The sequence below is a fragment of the Rhinatrema bivittatum genome, chromosome 8 (assembly GCF_901001135.1).
Source record: "Rhinatrema bivittatum chromosome 8, aRhiBiv1.1, whole genome shotgun sequence".
NCBI lineage: Eukaryota > Metazoa > Chordata > Amphibia > Gymnophiona > Rhinatrematidae > Rhinatrema > Rhinatrema bivittatum.
The window spans coordinates 124856796-124871576 of NC_042622.1; positions in this window are offsets into that span (position 1 = coordinate 124856796).

Here is a 14781-nt window from a genome sequence, read left to right on the forward strand (position 1 = left end):
GGTATATTGGTAAATACTGGCTTGAATACAGTGTCGGATTAGAAATTAGTGCTGGACGTGAGCTGTGAATATTTTGTTGAATGCAGGAATGCTCTATATAGACACAGTAGCTGGATGTACAGCACAGAATACTGGGTATAATATTACATGTACAGATTACTTTAGAACTGGATATAAGCTAGGGATATTAGATGTACTTGCAGTGAATGTATTTGACAGATACTAACCACTAAATAGATGTAAGAAACAAGGTTTGAATATTGGATGTTTGATAATAAACAGGCTTTATGTACAGGCAAGTGTTGGGACACAATGTATCTATATTTCATGCCATTGTTTCTAATAGACTGTTGGTACAGCAGAGGATACAATGTAACAATTACACATTTCAAACTTGTGTTGCAAATGTTTCTCAGCTCAAGGGCATTTTTAATAGCAAAATAATACTTGGTTTTTCCCCTTTCTTTATTTTCCTAATCTCTCCCTGATGAGACATAACATTAATTACTGCAGTTAAAAGGGAATCCAGCCCGCATTACTCTCATTTCTTCTTCTTAGCTAGAATAACTGGAATTCATCTACATCTGGAGAAGTAAAATGCAAATATCACATTATTTTTTTGCTGTGTGTGTCAAGTAGAAAGAATCAATATTTTTGTCATTACATTTGTTTTGTTGTATTTTTTTTTAATTCTTTTTCATAATCTAGCTGTCATTTGGGTTTAATTGTGTTGTTTCCTCTTCTATGGAAGTACATCTTATCTGCTTTGGATTAAAATTCAATGAAGGTCACAGCAGCTCGAAAACTTACCAGGCTGCAGCAATTAGTGTTCATTTGGCTTGATGAATTGGAATGTTCCCCACAAACAGAACTGGAGTTGATTTCAGGAGCAATAATTCTTGCATAAAGTCAATGATTCCCAGAATGATTAAGTGCGTTGTCACGGCTGTGTTTGTCATCTGTCACTTCAAGGATCCAGGCATATGCCTGATATGATTTAGCAAGATTATTGAAGCTGCATGTGTCAAAACATTTAAAAGCACTAATTATTCTTACCCTGTAATTGCTGAATTAAAGGGATGTGAGATCCATTTACGTTGTTCTCTTCTGTAATTACTATCTTTGGTCATTATACATCTTCCTGATTGCTGATTCCTGTCCCTAAATGGTCTCCTTTGCGAAGCTCATGCTCATTGATGGTGTTTTGGATTCCCTTCTGAATGTCTGTCAAACCAGGCATGGTGAATGCTGCCATGCTCCTTGTTTTAGTCATAGACACCTGGCTTGCAGTCATCCTCTGAATGAGTCTCTTCTGCACTGCCCTATCCCTGAGAGGCTTTGTGGCAATCCTTCAATGCATCTTACCATTAGTTGGCCCAGCTGTCAAGGAGTTTGTTGCTCTTTATTCCAGTATCCAGGTGGATGATCTGGAACCACTCAAAAAAAATGTATGGACCAAGTTATTTATTTAGAAAACTTAAATACTACTTCCCCATTTAAAATAACTGCCAAAAGTAGTATGCAAAATCTGCACAGAAAACAATGCACACAATAACAATCATAAAATAAATACAAACACAAATTTAAAAATATAAAAGTACCCAAACAATAAATAGATCCCATTCTACTAATGCTGGTAATAAACAGTGGCTATTCCCTTAGTTAGCTTGACTAATTGCAGTTTATGGACTTCTCCTCCAGGAGCTTGTCCAAACCTTTTGTAAACTCAGCTAAGCTAACTGCCTTAACCACATTCTTTGGCAACAAATTCCAGAGCTTAATTGTGCATTGAGTGAAAAATATTTGTTTTATGATTTGTTTTAAATGTGCTACTTGCTAACTTCATAGAGTGCCCCCTAATCATTCTCACATTTCTCATGCAATCTTGAATGTCTTGTGAAAGGAAATGCAAATGTTTCAAATGCTTTATAACTGCAGCAAGAATATCTTTATCCATTTGCAAAGAAAATGGCATCCTACTTTTGTTACTTGGTTACAGTGGTCCTTACATAGCAATCAATGGTAGAATGCATCCACATTCTGTGGGTTTCTCACCTACCAGATTTCCACGTCCTTCCTGATCTGGAGGTGGGCACACTGTTCTGAAGATCACTGGGAAGAGTGCATTTGCCTAGTAATATCTGCACTTTCTAGGTGTGCTTTATCAATAGATTCCACCCATGGCCTGGAAAACTACTTACTCAGAGTAGGCTACTTCTGGAATAAGAGGGCAGTTCAGGTTCATTTAATCATGGACTTTTTAATGATCTACCAACCAAATATAGTCCATTGATTTATAGGCTGCATATGCCAAGAACCTATGTGATGAACAAAATAATATACATAAAATTCAAAACAACTTAAACAATAAATGAAAACAAAGCAATTCAGCTCAAAGAAACCAACTCAGATTGAAAAACAAGAATAAAAACATAAGACTTGCCATACTGGGTCAGACCAAGAGTCCATCAAGTCCTGAATCCTGTTTCCAACAGTGGCCAATTTAGTTCACCAGTACCTGGCAGGATCCCAAGGAATAGAGATTCCAAGCTGCTTATCCCAAGAATAAGCAGTGAATTTCTGCAACTCCACCTTAATAATGCATTTTTTCCTCCAGGAACTTGTCCAAACTGTTTTAAAAGCAGCTGCACTAATAGCTTTCACCACATCCTCTGGCAATGAATTCCAGAGCTTAATTATGCATTGAGTGAAAAAATATTTTCTCTTATTAGTTTTAAATGTATTACCCAATAACTTCATTGTGTGTCCCTTAATCTTTGTACTTTTTGAAAGCGTAAACAACTGATTAAGGTTTACTTGTTCCAATCCACTCATTATTTTATGGACTTCTCTCAAATCTCCCCTCAGCCATCTCTTCTCCAAGCTGAAGAGTCCTAACCTCTTTAGCCTTTCCTCATAGAGGAATCGTTCCATCGACTTCCTCATAGAGGAATCGTTCCATCCACTTTATCATTTTGGTCAAATCGTTTTTTGACGATATAAAATATCGACTGATATATTTTAAATCGTCAAAAATCGTTAGAGGTGAATTCCCCCGATTTATCATCAAAAATCGTAAATCGGGGGAAGGGGGAGGGCGGGAAAACCAGCACACTAAAACATCACTAAAACCCACCCCGACCCTTTAAAATAAATCCCCCACACTCCCGAACCCCCCCAAAATGTCTTAAATTACCTGGGGTCCAGTGGGGGGGTCCCGTTGTGATCTTCCACTCTCGGGCCACAGGTGCGTTGATAGAAATGGCGCCGGCGCTACCTTTGCCCTGTCATATGACAGGGCAAAGGTAGCGCTGGTGCCATTTTGTTTCCTGTCCCCCGACGTCACGAGTGTAGGAGATCGCTCCCGGACCCCCGCTGGACCCCCAGGGACTTTTGGCAAGTCTTGTGGGGGTCAGGAGGCCCCCCCAAGCTGTACGGCAATATGGCCATATGGCCGGCGCCATTTTGCAAAATGGCGCCGGCCATACGGCAACACGATTCGAGTGCAGGATGTTGTTCCCGGACCCCCGCTGGACCCCCAGGGACTTTTGGCCAGCTTGGGGGGGCCTCCTGACCCCCACAAGACTTGCCAAAAGTCCAGCGGGGGTCCGGGAACGACCTCCTGCACTCGAATCGTGTTGCCGGCCATATGGCCATTTTGCAATATGGGTCAGGAGGCCCCCCCAAGCTGGCCAAAAGTCCCTGGGGGTCCAGCGGGGGTCCGGGAGTGATCTCCTATGCTCGTGACGTCGGGGGAGAGGAAGCAAAATGGCGCCGGCGCCATTTCTATCAACGCACCCGTGGCCCGAGAGTGGAAGATCACAACGGGACCCCCCACTGGACCCCAGGTAATTTAAGACATTTTGGGGGGTTCGGGAGGGTGGGGGATTTATTTTAAAGGGTCGGGGTGGGTTTTAGGGATGTTTTAGTGTGCCGGTTTTCCCGCCCTCCCCAGATTTACGATTTACACGATATTTAAAAAAACAAAACCGTGACGATCCGATTCCCTCCCTCCCCCAGCCGAAATCGATCGTTAAGACGATCGATCACATGATTCACATCTCTATTGGTCAACCTTCCCTGTACCTTTCTGCTAATTCTACTATATGTTTTTTGAGATATGGTGACCAGAACTACACACAATACTAAATATGAGGTCACACCATGGAGCGATACAGAGACATTATGATTTTCTCTGTTTCATTCTCAGTTCCTTTCTTAATAATCCCTAGCATTCTATTTGCTTTCTTGGCTACTGCTGCATACTGAGCAGATGATTTAAATGTATTATCAACTAGGGATGTGAATCGGGCTTCGGATGATTGAAAATATCGTCAATATTTTCAAAATCGTCAAAAATCGGGGGCTCCCCCAAAATGATAAGAAACCCCCATGATATTGTTTGTGGGGGTTCTCTTATCATTTTGGGGGAGGGTGGGAAAAACGGCACACAAAAATAACCCCTAAACCCACCCCGACCCTATAAAACTAATCCCTTAGCTTCCCCCACCCTCCCGACCCCCCAAAAAACTTTTTACAGGTACCTGGTGGTCCACTGGGGGTCCCGGGAGCAATTTCCTGCTCCCGGGCCGTTGGCTGCCACTAATCAAAATGGCGCCGATGGCCTTTGCCCTTACCATGTGACAGGGTATCTGTGCCATTGGCCGGCCCCTGTCACATGGTAGGAGCACTGGATGGCCAGCACCATTTTTAAAGATGGTGCTGGCCATCCAGTGCTCCCTCCATGTGACAGGGGCCGGCCAATGGCACAGATACCCTGTCACATGGTAAGGGCAAAGGCCATCGGCGCCATTTTGATTAGTGGCAGCCGATGACCTGAGTGCGGGAGATCGCTCCCGGGACCCCCAGTGGACCACCAGGTACCTGCAAAAAGTTTTTTGGGGGGTTGGGAGGGTGGGGGAAGCTAAGGGATTAGTTTTAAAGGGTCGGGTGGGTTTTTTGTTTATCGGCTCGGGCGCAGCCGATAAACAAAACTGTGATCGGGCCGGACGAAAAAAACCCCCACGATGTGAATCAGAACCGGAATCCGAACCGATTCCAGTTCCAATTCACATCTCTATTATCAACTATGATGTCTATATCCTTTATCTGATTGCTGACTCATTATATGGAACCTTGCATTGTGTAGCTATAATTTGGGTTACTCTTCCCCCAGTGCATCACTTTGCACTTGTGCACATTAAATTTCATTTGTCATTTGCATGCCAAGTCTCCCAGTTTTGCAAGATCCTCTTGCAATTTCTCACAATCCTCTTGTGATTTAACAATTTTGAATAATTTTGTATCATAAGCAAATTTGATCACCTCACTTGTTATTCCCATTTCGAGATAATTTATAAATATATTAAAAAGCAGTGGTCCAAGAAGAGATCCCTGGAGCACCCTACTATTCACCTTTCTCCATTGGGAAAATTTACCATTTAGCCCTACTTTCTGTTTTCTCTCTTTTTAGGGATGTGCATTCGTTTTTTGATGATAGGGAATTTCATACGAAACTCCCTAAATTGTCATGGATCGGCAACACTGAAAACCGATTCCATTTACCCCGAATTTTTGGGGAAAATCGTTTTTTGGGTTAGCACGCACTAACGGGAGTTAGCACACACTAACAAAAAACATTTTTTTTTGTTACTTTTTGCTACTTTTTTGTTAGTTTATGTTAGTACACACTAAGCCAAAAACCGATTTTTCACGAAAAAAAAGTCGATCCACAGGAAAACAAGATTTTCCCATGGCCACATGAACCCAAAAGCAGGAACGATTGGGCATCTGATGCACATCTCTACTCTTTTAACCAGTCAGTGATCCCATGACATTTTAACTTCCTAAGAAGTCTCTCCTGAGGGACTTTGTCAAATGCTTTCTGGAAATCCACCATCAAAAAAAATGTAGCAAATTGGTGAGACAAGACTTCCTATGGCTAAATCCATGTTGGCTTTCTCCCAATAAACTATGCCTATCTGTTAGGATTTGTAGGTTTTGTGGACCCTTAGCCTGAGGTGAGGTTGTTACTACCTGTGGGGAGGAGCTCCCCAGGTCCTCACAGTCGAGAGGTGAGGTCAGTTGCAGCAGGAGATGTAGTAGTGTGTAGAGAAGCAGAGTGTCCCGTGTCGCAGGCACGTGATCGCAGAAGCTTATAGGGAGAATTCTGTGGGGGATCCTGAGGAGCAGGTGAGAGACACAGTTCAGAGGGAACCCACAGTATACAGGCTGAGCTGGAGATGCAAGTGCCAGAGCAGGAACCTCCGAGAGAGAAGCGCTAGGCAGGCCCTGAGGAGTGGGGAGCGTGAGGCAGGAAGTCCAGGAGGTATGTTGCAGAGACAGTCCTGAGGGGTGGGGCTGCATAGTGAAGGAGGCTCTGACGTGATAATGTAGGCAGTCCCATGGAGCGGGGAAGCCCGAGTCGGATCTCCAAAGTAATGACGTAAGCAACCCTGAGGAGCGGGGCTGTGCACGAAGGAACCTCTGGTAGAGGAATGGAGACACTATCCCGAGAAGCAGGGAGTATAGTCACTGGTGTAGAACGTAGGCACTGCCCCGAGGAGCGGGGAAGCACATGTACAATCACTAGAGATGTGCTTTGGGTAAAAATTTAGTGTTGGGCTTCGTTTCAGGGCTCCCCTGTGGGAATTTCATTTTTCCTGTGGTTCAGGGTTTTTTTTTCGGGGGCCCCGATTTTTGGGTTAGTGCGCACTAACCTGGCAGAGTTAATGCACATTATCAGGAGTTAGTGCGCACTAACTCAAAAATGAATTTTTCCCGAAGTTTTGGAAAAAATTCAATCATTTTTCGGTTCCCCCGAACCATTCCAAATTAGGCAATTTCGTCGATATTGCCTAATTCATGCCATTACAAAGATGCCTGAGTGAACAAATAGATTTACAATATTGTTTTAAAGCTCCTGGCACAATCCATCAGATTCAATTCATGAGGTAATAAGTTCCAAAAAGTTGACACAGCCACAGAAAATGCTCATTGTCTAGTCTCTAAAAGGCAAGCATATTAGATCAATGGAACTTCAAGCAGGACCCTTTGAGAGGACTGCAATCAATAGGCAGTAAATTATGAACCATCAAAGCTGCCTTATGAAAAATGTGCCACCAGCATCCATGGAGCTTGGCCAAAATGGGAGAGATATGATCTCTCATGCTGTGGCCAGATATCAGTAGGCCGATGCATTCTGCAATAGTTGAAGTGCACATACTGCTGACAGGGGAGGCCCATATAGAAAATAATACAGTAGTCAAGTAATGGTAGTATCAGAGCCTAGAATAAAAGTCCTCAGATGTTAAGGGTTTCAAACTACATAAAACTCTCAGTTTGGAAAAACTGGCATGTTACCAATTTAATGTGATTGTTAAAATTCAAGCCAGAATCCATCAATATTCCTAACCTAATTACACAAGATGCTATCTGAACAACTATGGTCTCAATCTTTATAGAAGAAGGAAGATTATCTGAGTTCCCTCAATGGAGAACCAAATTTTCTGTCCTGGACAGACTAAATGCCAACTTATTGTGTGTAAGTCATTGTTGGATGGCCGATACATAGCAAGAAAGCTGAATGTTGGAGATGTGGATCCTTGTGCCGGGGTGGGATTGGCACAATCTGCAGGGGGAAGGCCTGCAGGTCCCCACTGTCGGCTGGAGGAGCTGGCTCTGGCACAGGCCCAACTGGAGCTTTACCTATACTTGCCTTCATTCCCCTTAGGTTGAGCCCTTAGGTGCTGCAACTGGCAGGACTTAGGCGCGAGCCTCTGATGGTGAAGTAGAGATCAGTAGTCACAAGCCAGGGTCTAGGGCAAGCTGAATACAGATGGAGCCAGAGTCAGGTAGTGATCAGGGCAGGTGACACTCAGGTTAATCAGAGTCAGACAGTGGTCAGAGGCTTGCAGAGTTCAGTCATAGACATGAAGCAGGCAGGGGTCATTGGCAGGCAGAGTTCAATCAGAGTTGATGTCAAGAAAGCCAAAGTCAGAGACAGAGATCCATCCCGAGGGCAGGCAGGATGGATAGACAGGCAGGGAGGCAAGGAACAGCACAAGAGGAGAAGACACTGTCCATGAAGATGAAGAACTGAAAATTGACCACGAAGATGAAGAACTGAAGACTAACCACTAAGACAAGATGAAGGAACTCAGGATTAGGCCCAGGAACTGACAAGACAAAGACCAGGAAAACAGGAATGAAGAGCAGGGACATGCTGAGGCAACTTGCTGCTGCCAGGGTAGTTAACCTATTGCCACAGCAAGGAAGTGCTGCTGAGGTAGCCTTTAGTAGGCAGGGAGTCCTGATGTCATCAGAGAGCGCCATGGGGGGGTTTCCTGTCGTGTGCCCTTTAAATTAAGGCTGGTTGGATGTGCGTGCATCTAGGCAGAGAAGGTGGCATCAAAGGAAGGCAATGCATGGCAGCCTGCCGCATGCCCAGAAGAGGGGCTGAGTCAGCATCAGCGGAGGCAGCCGACGCAGAGGGAATGTGACAGTCAGCTGCACGTTCCCTTGTGGGGTCTGCCCCAATGTCAGGGAACCGGAGGCCAAGCTCAGCAGTGCCAGTAAGGGCAGTGGTCTGCGGGCTTGCCCCGCAGACTACTGCACGCAAACGGATCAGAACCTGATGAGAATCCAGAGAAAAAGACAACTGCTTTCATACCACAGTCTCTGCAATCTTTGCTGCAAATGATGGTGAAGTGATAGGTATGTAGTTTGTGAAGTCAGTTGGATCCAAGTTAGATTTTTTAAGCAGGTGGTTGAGCCAATGCCATTTCAAGATAAGGGAAGATGCCTTCGTCCAGAAAAAAATTAATCATAATGACCAACATGGAACAGTGATGTTTCTTCAAGTTCTTAAGGATACTAGAACACTACAAGGATTTAAAGGGGAAAAAAATGAGATGTTAAGAGATGAAATGCTATTTAATATTTCAATATGTGAACTGCATCAAAAGAGGAACCATCTGACTTCACGATCCAGGTAAATTTACAAACCAGCTGGGTACGTTGTAAATGCTGAAGGAAATCCTTGAAGAGTTAGATTCCAGCATAAAGCAAAAACTCATTACCAACAAATTATAAGCTGTAAAACTGACCAGACATAATGCCATTGGGGTATGACGTCCAAGCTGTGGGCAATCCCAAACAGCAGGAAGATTGACCCATAAAAGGATTCTTCTCCCTCACTAACTTTTCTTTTGTAGTCACTGAGCAGTATTCTATATGACTGCAAAATCTCCAGGTGACCGAGGGCAGTGTTCCTGCTTAAGCAGGATGCATCTTGCCGCATGGAAAGAAGGAGAAAACCATAAGGACTTAGAAGGATAGTGTGATGGAAAAACCTGCAGAGGAGCTATACTGTTAAAAGCTTTTACTAGGTCAGCATCCCTCGCCGAAACAGCTGCATCTGTAAGGAGAAACATAAACAAGCTCATAAGATAGTGCTACACCAAGCTGTTCAGTATCCACATGGCCTCGTCTCTTTATATTGGACTTAAAAGAAGGCAACTCATATAGCACATTTCCAACAGGATTATAGAAACTAATTAAAAAATGGTCAGACAAAGGTACCTGTTTAACATCAGCTCTAACGGAATGGTTGAACAAATAGAAATGAAATACTGGATCCAAGGTGTGGACATATTTCTGTGTGGGTTCATGACTTTCTTGCTGGCAAATCAAGGCAGACCATGTTATCAAGCAGATACCTATAACTGATAGTCAAAGGTGGTACCATCAATGTGTAAACTGAAATCACATATGTCAGCATATTATTATTTAAATTAGTCTTAGCTCGAAGCAATTGCTCAATATGAGTGAGCAGTTTGAGTTTAAAAGATTATGTTACAATTCTAGTAAATAAATACTGGGTCTAGTCTGGGAGCATGTGAAGGGAGAAGACCAGGAATTAATGAACATTAAAAATGAATTATCCTTCCATTTAGAAAAGCAGAATACTTCAATGGACTATATCTGGTTGGTAGGTCATTAAGAATCCATGATTAAATGTACCTGAACTGCCCTCTTATTCCAGAAGTAGCCAATAAATAAATATTCTGTTGCAGCAGCATTCCAACCGATCTAACAAAATGCCGAGGCTTGAAATATTCCTCTGTGGCATATGCCTTTAGCTAGTAAAAAAAAAAATAAATTTTGAAATTGAAAATAGTTTTCCTTCATATTTTTTAATCTTCTTCAGGATACTTTGCTAATTGTTGTTTTCTTTGCCCCATGCTGTGCTCCATGTTATAGTACAGTACATCTATTTTGGGTCTTCAACTTATCTTGAAGTGCTGCTTCAAAACACATTTAAACCAGAACTCCCTCTCTTGTCTTCCATACTGAGCTTAGTCCCTCCCTAGTGCAGTGTTTTTGTATTCTAAGGCTTGTGAGCCAGTGGTGGCTCTCATTGACCTCAAGTGTGGCTCCCTGTCTCCACTGGCCCCCATACACAGTCTGCTCCTATCTTCCCTGGAGGCTTGAAATCAGTGCCACTTCTGGAACAGCTCTGTTTTCTTCTGGCACCATGCAAGAGTTCAGGCATCACACAGCTCAAACTTATTGAGAGCCATGTGGTACAGAAGGAAACAGGACAGCTGTTTCTGGAGGCAGCAGCACCAGCAGTAGGCATCCAAAGAAAGGGGTTATTAAAAAACTGAGGTGAGGATGACTCTGGCTTGGATGGGATTAGGCAGACAGGTTGGGGTAGGGTTAGAGAATATGTGTGTGGGGAGGTGTGATGTGGGTGCGCCTGAGCAGCAGAGCTGGCCCTTTAAAAGGGAAATACCTCTGCTCCCACCCTCCAGGCCAGCTGTGTCATTGGAGGGTGACACCCACCCCTTTTCTTTGCTATGGTATTGGCCACTTTGGCCAGTGACCGTTCTGTCTCTCACATTGAACGTTTTTTGCCGAAGTGGCCCTCACTTGAAAAAATTGTGGAAGACCATTGCCCTAGTGCTTTCAAGGCTGTTCCAAGATAATCACACTCTTCCTTTGCAAAGGATTGCATTTAAAGAATCACCCCAGCCTATTTTATTGGAAAGAGACTGGGTGAATTCAAAGGGCTGTCTGGTTCCATGAGGAAGGAACAGTATCACTGCTGACTTGTATTAGAAAAGTGATGAAACATGAGAAATAAGTTAATGAAGACTGAACACCATCTGTGTCATCATTTCTTCTCTGAGAGGTCAACTAGATTCATAACAAATGCACTTTGCAGCTTGTGATATCTTTAGGAATTAATTAAGGGAAACAAAGACTGGCTACTGCTGCATATTTCATGCCTTTAAAGTTATAGAATAACATTCAGGCTTATTTAACCTCAGTTGAATGACAAATATACCTGTGGGTTAAGCAAGTAGGTCTGTTCCTTGGAATCTGCCCTCTTCATCTTTCCTATCAGCGTTATTGTGAGTAGATTTAGGAGCCCCCAGAAATTAATTTTATGTTTTCTATCTAGTGATTCCATACAAGATACATTCAGGTTGGGTAGAGAAATTCAGCTTAGCTTCCTCTAGTCCAAAGAATGTACTTAGAATCCACTCTAGAAAGAAAACTACTTTTGTTTTTTTTCCCCCATATTTGAGCTTTATTTGTACAGTTAGGGGGCTCTTCTGTCAACCTGGCCCCCCTCATGCTGGGCTACTTAATGTTATGAGTGCTTGGCATAATTGGACTAGCAATACCAAATGCCCCGAGGCAGTTGCATCAGTACGATTTGAATGATGCCTCTTGTGTCATGTGTTAAGTGGAGGTGCCAAAGTCCAGCCACTGGGTAGAGTTAAACAGAAGGAAATAAAGAAGAAAAGAAGAATGAAGCTTACTGGACTATCAGGAAATAAAAAGGAGAGAATTGGACTTGTGCAAAAAATGGTGCAGACCTCAAGAAGAATGGAAAAGCTTAATCACTCATTTTAACTAAGTTACTGAGAGCAGTAGTTGCATGGTTACAATCTTCAGTATTAAATTGAAATAGTATGATGGGATGGAAAGCACTTGGCCTACATTAATGCCCAAAGAGATCTTCTTGTATGATTAAACTACAGACTCTGCTTGGCCTCTTCTGAAAATCCATCATTATGCACATCAGAGCCAGACTGTCAGACTGTCTCCTGTACAGAAATTAATGAATTGAACCATTTGACCTGCTCACATGATGGGCTAGGACTGTGTGAGTTGGCAGAACTATTAAGACTTTCAGACTGCAGGTGTAGCAGTTTATGAGAAGCCAGATGAGAGATGGATTTGGATTTGATTACTCCCCTTTCCAAACCCGATCTCTAAGTGATATTCATTTCAGGTGCTATAGGTAATAATTTCCAGTGCCAGAGGGCTTGCAATCTAAGGTCCTAATTTACTAAACGTTTTCCCCATAGTCACAGAATAGGGAAAAACATTAATAAACAGGCCCTAGGTTGTATCTGAGGCAATGGTGGATGAAGTAACTTGCCCAGGATCACAAGGAATGCCAGTGAGAGGAATGGGATTTAATCCCTGACTTCAATACACAGAAACATAGAAATGACGGCAGAAAAAGACCGAATGGCCTATCCAGTCTGCCCTGCAAGCCCCCATACTTACTTATCTGTTTCACCGACCACCAAGTTCACAGGGCCATTGTTGGTAACTGGTTTGATTCGCGTTTCCTGCCAACCCCTGCCGTTGATGCAGAGAGTAATGTTGGAGTTGCATAAAAGGTGAATCATAAGGCTTAATGGTTATGAGTAGTAACTGCTGCTGCTGCATCAAGCAATTTACCACCCCGATGCTTGTTTTACCCAGACTGCACAGATCAATGCTTTGTTGGATGTTGTCTGAATGTAAATCCTCTTTTCCAATCACTCATGGAGGCCTGGGCTGACAGATAGAAGGGACATGCTGGTGGTGGCATGGGGGGGAGGGGGGATGGAGGGGCAGGCGAAGGCAGATTTTTTTAGTTTTACTTGTCTTTTTGGAGAACAGCATCCTGGGAGCAATCAACATAAATCGATATGGTGAATCAGCATCTTTCTTGTGGTTCAGCTTGGTACCTTATGAGTTGGGCTGGACATTTGCTGCATTGAAATTTGTAAGTTTTCATAGCCATGTTATCCTTATCATGGTCAATGTCTTGCCCACCCTTATTTTGACACTCTATTTCCGCATCATTTTCTCACACAATTAGATAATATACTAATCCTTTAATGCCTGCATCTCTCCTCTGGATTTATACTGTGTGAGTTGAAAGCAACAGCTTCCATAGACTGACTTTAGTCGTCTTGACTGTACTTCATCTAACCCTTGTTTCCATCTGTTTTAATATTTTTCTCTAAGTGGTTTTGAATGAGAAATATGCTAAAAATCCTCTTTGGAGATCTTTGTGAACTCACTGGTTAGTTCCAGAAAATATTTGAGATTCACCTTCAGACAGTTCAGTAGCCCAGCACTAGCATGATGTGTTTTCTGGCAGGAAACCTGGGTTGAATTGCAAAGTCTAGCTGGAATGCCAGAGGGAAGATGGGATTGGCATTTCTGTGGAAGCAGCACATATAACCAGCTCCTGGATCCACTTGTTAAATTATTTGAGGGAAATAAAGCATGTCTTCACATCTGTGTTTAGCTAGTGAGAGCCCCTTGATAAGAAATTGGCAGCATGTTGCTGCTTATAACTGTAGGGAAGGAAGGAGGGTGTTTGAAAGGGAGGATTTAATGTGGGATAGTTCAAATAGCGACACCTGCTGGTTGACTGAAGGATAACATCAGGTAATCCTTCTCTTCCTTGGCTACAGAAGAATGAAAATGAATTTGGCTGGAAGAGGAGGGATGGGCCAAATAATACAAAAGTTTAAATGTTGGTGCTATGGGACTGAAAGTTAATGTATGTTGACATGCAGTATTCAAGAGCTTTGAGGGCCACCCAAGATGAATCATTTTGTGGTAATCATGGAAGCTGTGCCCCAGGAATTAGCTATTTACCCTGACGTGGGTGCTCATAGGCCCTTAGTCTCAGTGAAATACTTTTTGAGATGTCACACATGGATTCATTATTCCTGTACTCCTGGGTTTTTTATTTTTGATCATAAGCAGTTTTGTAATTACTAACATTATAGCCTCAGCCTTGCACTTGTTTTTCCTAGACAAAAGAATCCATAATTTAGATAAAAGATGCTGAAACACAATGCTTTAGAACATTTTGAACTGATATGAGGTTAGTTGACATTCCATCTAAGAACAGAAAAAAGGTAAATTTACATTCCATCTGAGATTATAGAAAATATTCTTAGAACAAGCACAAGGTTGCTAATGATGGCAAATTCCAAGAAAACATTTACATAGAAGATGAGGATTAATTAACTTGGAGAATGAAAGCAAATTACCATACAGCCATTCAGATTATTTGTTTATAATAGCAAATTTGACAATTATGTAACCTAGTTTAGGGGTTGTAAATGTACAACTGAAATTCTATATAATGCTGTGTTATCAGTAAAATCATTTGAGAGGGAGTTTATGCTAGTGTCTTGCCTGGCACTCTTCCTCTCCATAAGGTACCTTATTAATTAATGTCTAATATTGTATTATAGCAGTTAATAAAAACTTTTTCTCTACAGCTAGTGGCTTTAAGCATTCTTATTTTCAATGAACCACAACAACCCAGAAATGCAGTATGGACTGAAAAGGGTGGCATGTGAGGCTGAAACAAGATAATGGAGTTAAGAGTGGAGTTATGTGGAATGAAAAAGGTGTGGAAATATGAGGTCTTTACTGCAGAAAGAGAGTAGTTTCTTCTAT